The sequence below is a fragment of the Carassius auratus genome, chromosome 4 (genome assembly GCF_003368295.1).
Source record: "Carassius auratus strain Wakin chromosome 4, ASM336829v1, whole genome shotgun sequence".
Lineage (NCBI taxonomy): Eukaryota > Metazoa > Chordata > Actinopteri > Cypriniformes > Cyprinidae > Carassius > Carassius auratus.
The window spans coordinates 28,336,721-28,346,262 of record NC_039246.1 but is presented as its reverse complement, the minus strand read 5'-3'; the positions used below and the strand labels follow the sequence as shown (position 1 = coordinate 28,346,262).

At 34.4% G+C, this 9,542-nt stretch overlaps 1 long non-coding RNA gene across 1 annotated transcript in view; it reads right to left on the bottom strand.

The window, feature by feature from the left end:
* The window catches only part of LOC113056605 (uncharacterized), a 5,942-nt gene extending 5,885 nt beyond the window's left edge, over positions 1-57 (bottom strand). The window contains exon 1 of the long non-coding RNA XR_003277729.1: positions 1-57. This exon is cut by the window's left edge and continues 149 nt beyond it. This is a non-coding gene — a long non-coding RNA (uncharacterized LOC113056605).
* Positions 58-9,542: the final 9,485 nt, after the last annotated feature.

Sequence of the window (9,542 nt, the reverse complement as noted above, 5' to 3'; positions counted from 1 at the left end):
CCATTCTTCAACGTTCGATAAAAAAAATTATATATACTTTAATCTATATGTAAAATCGATTGGAATTTCATTTCACACAAATTTAAAATCTCCTCTGAAATCTATATAAAATCATCCAAAAAAAAAACTCTCATCATAAACGACTGTGATTGGTCCATCTTTGAAATGCGCGGTAAAAAGTAACATATATCATGTGACAGGGCCGCTTATTCTCTCTGAACAAGATTACACTGGAGACACTAACAAAACTCACATCCATTGAAAATATAACATTAATCGTTAAAGTGGGAGATTTTTTTAGTACCCATTTTATGATATTTAAAGTAGATTTTTTTTCCCAACTTACGCTGGTGCTAAAACAAATAAAATCCCCGATTTACTGTTATGTCTGTCTGTTATTACACAGTTATAAACTATATAGGCTATATATATATATATATATATATATATATATATATATATATATATATATATATATATATATATATATATATATATATATATATATATATATATATATATATATATATATATATATATTTATATATAATATTCCAGTAGCGTAAATAGAAAATTCGTTCAAAGGTATCTGGTTTTTAATGATGGTTCTCAAAATGTTAGCACAAAAACGGGATCTATCATGAAAAATGTTTCCTGAAACGTTTTTGCTTTTTAATTTAGTTACTTGTTTCAAAACGTTCGGAGAACATTTAAAAATAGAATTCCCATTTGTTGCTAAATTATAAATTGGAATGTTCCATTAACAAACATTCATAAAGGCCTACATATAGCCAATAACAAAAACATTTTTTTTTTTTTTTTTTTTTTGGATTTTGATTTTTGGAGGTACAGGGAACATTTACAAATAATATTTTCATAACTTAATGGGAAGCTTCGCAGAAATATCTTAGAACATATTTTCGGGCTGGTGCTGGTCTCCAGTAAAACCTTGAGCCAGTTGAAGTTCTACTGATTGTGTTAAAATAAGTATGTACACTTTAACAAATGCATGACATATTATGTTCAAGTGTGAACGAGATGAAACATGTTTTCTGTTTTTGCAAATGTAAAGAACAGACAGCCCTAGGATATTTCAAATGAATTTTGATCCTAAAATCTCTACTACTGTAGATGGCAGTATAGAGTGATTTGTCCTGTTCTTCTCATCTGTCTTTAACATACACTTGCTCTCATCTGTTATAAGGTTTGTAACAAAGTTCTTATAGTGAGTATATAGGAAAAAAATTATTGCATGTTAGACTCTGATAGAAAACATTGAATATTTTGTTCATTTCACCACTCAACAACTGTCTTTATCCTACTGTGCACTACTTTTAAGTGATTTGATTAGCCTCCAGAAAACAGCTCTTTAGTGCATATATATTTTCTGAGCAGCACCTGTGTACACACATTGCTTGCAAAACAGCCCAAAATAGGGGCACACCGGGGGTCTATGACGTATATGTGTTTCTGAACCCTTCATTCTCCATCAACCACAAGAACATGAGAGAAGACATGAAGGAGGACGAGGTCACACTGAGAAAAACACAGCTGCTCAACCATCTGACCACTGCGTGGACATACATGAGATTATTTATACAGATCATCTGAACGAAACCAGACGAAGTAAACAGGATGTAAACAGGAAGCACGTGAAAAAACAAGGCCAATGAAACCTTTGGGAACGTCATGATGCTTGCATTGCACATTTTTTAGATGCATAAACATAATTAGTACTAAAACAGTTTTGACAGAGCAACTCTGACAGAAAGCAACAAACAGACTAAGTGTGTTATTGCTAAACATTTAGGAGTAAGTCACTTTAACTATTCAACTTCATTGGTTAAATTATGACATTCAACTTTTTGTTGTTTTTTATCAGACTAACATGATTTAAATTGAAGTGACTTGTACAGCCATTTGGATTATATTTAAAGGGACAGTTCACCCAAATATAACAATTCTGTCCTCATTTACTAATCCTCAAGTCGTTCCAAACCTGTGAGAGTGTTTTTCTTCTGTTGGGCACAAAAGAAGATATTTTGAAGAATGTTAGTAACCAAGCAGTTGACGGTAGCCATTGACTTGTGGAAAAAATAACACAGTTGAAGACCATGGCTGCCATCAACTTTTTGTTTACAAAACTTCCTTCAGAATATCTTCTTTTGTGCTCAACAGAAGAAAGAGACTATCCCTTTAAAAGCTTAAACTGAACTTTAAACTACAGTCATGCAAAAGGTATTTTTTTATTGTGCATCTTATTAGCTGCATATTTCAATAGGAAATGCATGAGTTCTTGACTCCCTTCAGACGAGATGCTGCACGTCTGATCTGTGGGTTTGCCTCGGGCTCTGATTCTCGCCGCTGTTGATTCAGGGCAGTGTGGATTGATACGCTGGAAGTTGTTTTTGAAACCACTGTGGGTGGACGGTGCTCTGTGGAAAAATACAGGGAACACAAATTCAAAATCTCCAGTTTTCTTGCTGTGATTGGAACATCATCTTAAGTTTACAAAAATGTTTCTTAAACAACATTCTACTAACTTTATTTTTCACCCAAAATTCTAACAGTTATTTTTAATATTCTCACATTTTCAAATACCAAGTCTTCTTTGCGGTGATCAGGTTACATGTTCATCAAGTACAAATATGCTTTGAGAATGATTTGTAAGAATGTTTTCTCTCAGCATTATGAGTTTTTGATATTGATATTATGAGATATTGATAAAGTTATAAGAATGTTCCTTAAGCATTACTTTAAGAACGCTTTGTCCAAACTATTAATCCAGGCAACAGGTTAACTGTATTTGTGCTTTTCACAATCATGAATTCACAATCTCCATGCCTTATAGTTGCATTCAGCAGAACAGATCTGGGAAACAATATAGTTTATATTTTAAACAGTCACATAGTTACATACTGCAATGTTCAAATGCAGTTTTCTTGTTGTTATCAGAATGTTATTAAAACTTTGTTTCTTAAAACATTCTACTAGCTTTATCATTTACCCAAAATCTAATGTTATTCACATTTTCTATTTTTAAAATTCTAAGAATGTTACAATTGTGTTGTGTTTGTAATGTTATTTAACACTTACAAACATGTTCATCAGATCCCCAAGCTAACTACATTTGTTCTAAGAGCATTTAGTGAACTTTCCAGGTTATGAAAATGTTATTTCTGAATGTGCTGTGAATATTCAAAACACCTATTTTTATGTTTAAAAATAGTTTTTTCTTGGTTATGCAAATGTTAAGGAAACATTCCATTTGATCATTTTACAAATGTAATGTAAATGTTACTTTTGAACGTTCTCTGAACATTCCGAAACAAGTAACATTTAAAAGATAATTTATTGAGTAATTTCTCTTGTTTACTGCTCTTTCGTGTGTCCATGACCACTGTTGAGTTGATGCTTCATCTCTAACGAGCTTCCCATGCCAGCGTGAGAGTGGTGTTTCTTCACACAGGCCCTTAATGAACGTCCGTCTGTGACCATCACACCAAACCCCCCTCAGAAGACACCCACAAACACCCTAAACATGTTACATAAGCCGTTATGTAACGAATATAAAGACATCAGTGGAGCAGTAGAATCTGATAATTACATGAGACAAAACGACACACTGTAAGAGGATCTATAAATACCCAAATGTCTGATTCATCACCTTCATTACACTGATTCCTGCTGCTGGAAGTGAAAAACAATCAAATTATCTGATAAAAATTGGAATGTATTTTCATTGCAAACTCAAAAGCATATCCGCTCTCATGATACATGTGCACAAACACACTGTGTCTCACCTGAGTGAGAGATATTATATAAAACACAACTGGACAAACAAATCCTGATGGGATGGATGTTCAGCGCGCACAAACACACACGTGATTTCTGGGAAAGGAAAAGTCAAATTTTTCACAGCAAGTCACATGATGTACAGTATTTCATCAGCATTTCTCCTTTACTGTTTCTGTATGTATTATCGATTAGTTTGATAGAAAGTGGGTTATATTTATTGCTATCAGTTAGCATTATTTTAGATGCTATAGTTTTTAATAAATCAGTTTTATTTTTACTTTTTTCGTTTTAGTAATTGAGTTTTTCTCTCTTTTATTAAATGTTTTAATATGTCTATCATTTTTATTCATTTGATTTTCAGTTGTAGTTTTGCCTTATAAGGGTTGCATTGGTGAGTTTTTATTATTATTTTTAAGTATATTTTAATCAAACTTTTTTATGATTTTGGTTTTTGTTAAATAGCTGAAAGCAGGGACACTTAATCTTTTTTTTTAATGTAATTTAATTAACTATGACACTTTGAAGTAGTATTTTCTTGTAAAACATATTCTAATCTTTGTTTTATTTACAACTTAATTACAAAATATTTTTTTGTTAGTGGATTTAGCACAGATTTGCAATTAAATGATGTTGTCAGTATAGCTTCCTCAGGTGAAGGGGACGTGGTCCGTCTGTGTGTTTGGCTCCAGGATCTGTGATTGTCTTTATGTTGTGCTACAGAACATGTTTTGCATCCATCTGTGTCAACACCCACCCGTGAGCGGGATAGGGCACTGAAAGGTTCTTTGGGGAACCAAAACAGTTTTCTATGGCATTGCTGTGAACCTATGCAAAACAATGCATATTTATACACAACAACAACAAAAATCCTTAAAGGGGGGGTGAAATGCTCGTTTTCACTCAATATCCTGTTAATCTTGAGTACCTATAGAGTAGTACTGCATCCTTCATAACTCCCAAAAGTCTTTAGTTTTATTATATTCATAAGAGAAAGATAGTCTGTACCGATTTTTCCCGGAAAAACACGAGCGGCTGGAGTCGTGACGTGTGGGCGGAGCTAAAGAATCACGAGCGCGAGTAAGCTTTTGTGTTGAGAGCATTTGGAAGCTGTGACATTACCGTGAGGGAAAAACCATCATCCAAAACAAACCATGGCTTACAGTCAGATTCAGCCGTTTATTTATGATCCAGAATCAGATCCCGAGGCTGAAACTGAACAAGAGCAGCAGCAGCAACGACTCGCTCCGAGCGGGGCTCGAACCCGGGTCTCTGGCATGGGAGGCGGACGCACTAACAAGGAGGCAGAGATATTTGAAGCAGTTTTACTCACCGCCTGTGGTTCCAACACACGATCGTGACCCTTTTTAGTTGGGACTGCATCATCCTTAAGAAATAAACGATGTGCAAATCCGGCGTCAAACTGGGCCTTGTTTGTAAAACAAGCATCTTCGAAATGCAGGGAACAAACACAAACACTTGCACAACTCCGTTGATGCTCTGTAAAAATAAACTCCATCCACTGGTCCCTTAATGCTGTTTCTCTTTTGGTAATCTGTGCAGGGTTGTCTTGCCCTGGCAACCAAAAACACACTCCTTTTGTGACATTTCGTGACGCTCTCGCTCTGATCAGTGAAGTCTGTTGTGCTCTCAGTGTTCTGCTATACGCTTGTTAAGTCTGACGTCATGTAGCAGCCCTTCCGTGTCCAAACGCTCTATCAGTTACTTAAAAAGTGTTTGATTATTCATTTTTATGTCCTGATGATAGTTATATATTTTTCTTGGACTTCTATAAAGCCTTTGACAAAGTAGAACATAACTTTATATTTCAAACTATTGAGAAATTTGGTTTTGGTGATTTTTTCTGTAAAGCTGTTAGAACAATGTACTGCAAAGGCAATAGCTCTATCAGACTTAAAAATGGGACATCACCTAGATTTGAGCTGCAAAGAGGCATCCGACAGGGCTGCCCTGCCTCCCCCTATCTATTCATTTTATGTTCTCAACTTCTTTCCAACCATATTAAAAATAGTACTTTAAAAGGAATTTCAATTGCGGAAAGAGAAGTTATCCTCACCCAGCTAGCAGATGATACCACACTATTTTTAAAAGATGCCAGCCAAGTGCCAATTGCTATCAAAACAATAGAATTATTTTCAGCAGCTTCTGGACTCTGCTTAAATCTGAAGAAGTGTGAACTTTTCTCCCTTAAAGAAAGCGACACCTCCCAGATCTGTGGCATCCCAATCAAAGATAAGATTACTTATCTAGGGATTACTATAATGAAAAATGAGGAGGAGAGATGCTCTGTAAACTATCATTTGATTAGTAATAAGACAAAGAAAAAGCTAAATCGGTGGCTGCAGAGGGATTTATCCTTGAAAGGACGAGTATTGTTGACAAAAGCAGAAGGTTTATCCCGTCTTACATATGCAGCTATCCCCTTGTTTGTCAACAAAAATCTCTCTAATTCTAAGTCACTTTTCAATTTTATTTGGAAAAACAAGACTCATTATGTGAAAAAATCTGTTATCATGAACACCTTTGAACGTGGTGGTCTTAATTTTCTTGATTTTACAACCCTTAATAATACTTTTAAAATTAATTGGATAAAGCATTTTCTAAAAAATCCCACATCTACATGGAATTTTATACCTAACTATATCTTCTCTAAGGTTGGTGGTCTAGAATTCTTACTTTTATGTAATTATAAAATAGAAAAAATTCCCTTAATTTTATCTAAATTCCATAAACAAATGCTCTTAGCATGGTCATTAATTTACAAACATAATTTCTCCCCACATAGGTGCTTTATCTGGAATAATCAGCTTATTAAATTCAAGAATAAATCCTTGTTTTTTAAGACTTGGTTCAATAATAACATAATTCTAGTTTCCCAACTAATAAATGATAGTGGATCTTTGATGAATTATTCTGAATTACTTAACACTTTTGGCATTCCAGTCACCCCAAGAGAGTTTGCAATTGTTATGGATGCCATCTGGTATTTTAATTCTCTTAAAAGGGGCTGGAAAACCAGATTGCCTACCAGATTTGGACCCTAAGTTGACCTCAGTTGGTAAAATATGTTTCGCAACCACAATGAGGAATAATAATCGTAATATTCGCTCTTTATTCCAGAAGGATGTTACAAGCATACCTAATGTTGTTCCTTATTGGTCTAACTTTGTTAACAACCTGAATTGGGGGAATATATGGAACCTTCCTTACAAATATCTCCTTACGAATAAAGTAAGAGAGGTCTCTTTCAAAATCATACATAGGTATTATCCTGCTAAGCATTATCTCCTAAGGTTTAAGCTTGACATATGTGTTAACTGTTCTTTTTGTGGAATATGTCCAGAAACAATGGTACATCTGTTCTGGCAATGTCCCTATGCCATCACTTTCTGGAAACATCTGTCCCGATACATTTCTGTTAATCTTATTGCTGATTTTTCTTTGTTTTGGAAAAATTTACTGTTTGGCTTCCATGATAACAAGAGTGAAAAACAGAAAGAAATATACCTAGTTAATCTATTGATCATTTTAGGGAAATATCATATTCACAAAGCGAAATTTAGTAATTCTAAACCTTCTTTTATTGCTTTTGGTAAGGAGACGGAACAGTACATCAATTCCATCCATGATTCAAAAAATAAGAAGGCTGCTAAAACCATTCAGTTATGCTCTATCTTTAATGTATTTATTTGAAACTCCCCCTGGCTCTGTTCTTTTATATATTTTTTTGTTTCTGTATTAATGACTCTATTTGTGTGTTCTTATTGTTTGTATCTTAAAGATTTAATAAAGATTAAAAAACTAAAAAAAAAAAAAACGCTCTATCAGTTACCATGAGAAAACAACAAAAAGTTCTAATATAAACTCACATTGTGATAGAATATTAGCGAAAAAGTAAATCTTAACCTTTAACTCCATACCAAAGTCTAGACAATGAAAATATAAATATAAAAAAAATATATAAAAATGATTTGTGTTTGGGACGCTGTGAGCACGGAGACTGTAGAGTATACCGTAAGTTTGAAAGCGTTTAGCTTAAATGATTAATATGAATAAACAGTGCTCATAAACGGCTGCTGGGGTAGTATTCTCAAGTGAAGCGAGTTGAGGCTTGGACCCGGAAACAGCGCTTCTTACGTCATCACTTAACAACCGAATACAGGAGTGCGCGCTCTTCCGGCAGAAGTGTCCTCAGGACCCATATAAGGAAATTCCGCTCCATCTAACGTCACACAGAGCCATTCTCGAAAAAAACTTTCAGAAACTTGTGACAAACCGGAAGGAGTATTTTGGGAACAAACTTAATTTTTGAAACTTTGTCCATGTTTAGCATGGGAATCCAACTCTTTAACAGTGTCAAAAACTCAGTATGCATGAAATAGCATTTCACCCCCCCCCCCCCCCCCTTTAATGCTTTGCATTCAATCAAGTGGTTACTTTTAGTGAGAACGTTGATCCTATTGTCTTGCCTGAAAATGAGTGAACATAATTAATCTCATGTTAAACAGAGCAGATGAATGTTTATGAACAGCTTGATTTATGTCTGACCCATTTTCTTCAAGCAAACCCATTATTAGTGCATGTTGCTGAAGTGTGTTTAGGGACTGAATCATGCAACTGATATGGCTGTGATGAGTCATTTTTTACATATCTTGATAGAAAATTATTTGGAAGAGAAACTGAGAATGAGATCAAAACCAGTTCAAGAAGGAGCATCAGGACTCAACATGTCTGGACGATGAGAACAAACACCAGACCAACACACAAAAACACATTTATACTAATATATACTTATACTAATATATCTGCTGCATTTATAACAGTTTTACCCCGGGAAGATAAAGATATTTTTAAAACCAATCAACTGCACTTATATGCTGTTTGCAAAGTAAAATCATTTACTTGCACCATCCCAGCTAATTAAATATATTCTATTTCTGAATTTGACTTTCAAAACATCCGGTTTTTAATGTTTTAAAAGCGTGTACTTTATGAATGTTAACAGAACCTTCCATTGTATTATTTTGCAAACACCATGGGTTACTTCTGAATGCGAACATCCAACTAAATTGTTTCAGAAAAACTTTCCATAAACAATTTTTGTGCTAACATTTTGAGAACGTTATTAAAGACCAGATAACTTTGAACTCTGAGTGTTCTGTTAACATTACTGAAAGGATGTTTGTTCAAGGCTATTATATAACAATATATTCAAACAACTTTTTGATTAACAGCACTGAATCGTTTGACTCAAATCCTGCTGCTCTCGGCCCGACATATGAAAGTCTCTAAAGGGTAAATCATTTGTCTGCTGTTTGTTTTATTAAACAATGTCAAGAGTTGAAGGTTGATCTCATTATATAAGACAAGCATAACCCACAAATCTCTGACCTCATTTTCTGTAAGAACTGAAGAAAACTGAGCAGAATAGAGTGTGTTGAGACACATACCTGTGCGGTGAGATACTCATATAAACCCTGATTGATGGCTCTTCATGGCAAGAACGCCAGCGTCAGAACAGAAAATACCAGAAACTCAAACAGGCTCCGAGAGAATTCATTTCTGTTATAATTGTGCTCATAATATCCAGCATGACATGTAATTACTCAAGAGAGACGAAGGTCAAATAACCTTGGGAGAACCAAGCATGTCATGGAAACATTCATCCAGAAGCAGGTGAAATGTTGATTGTAAATATGCAATGAATTTTTTGAATCAGTATATCT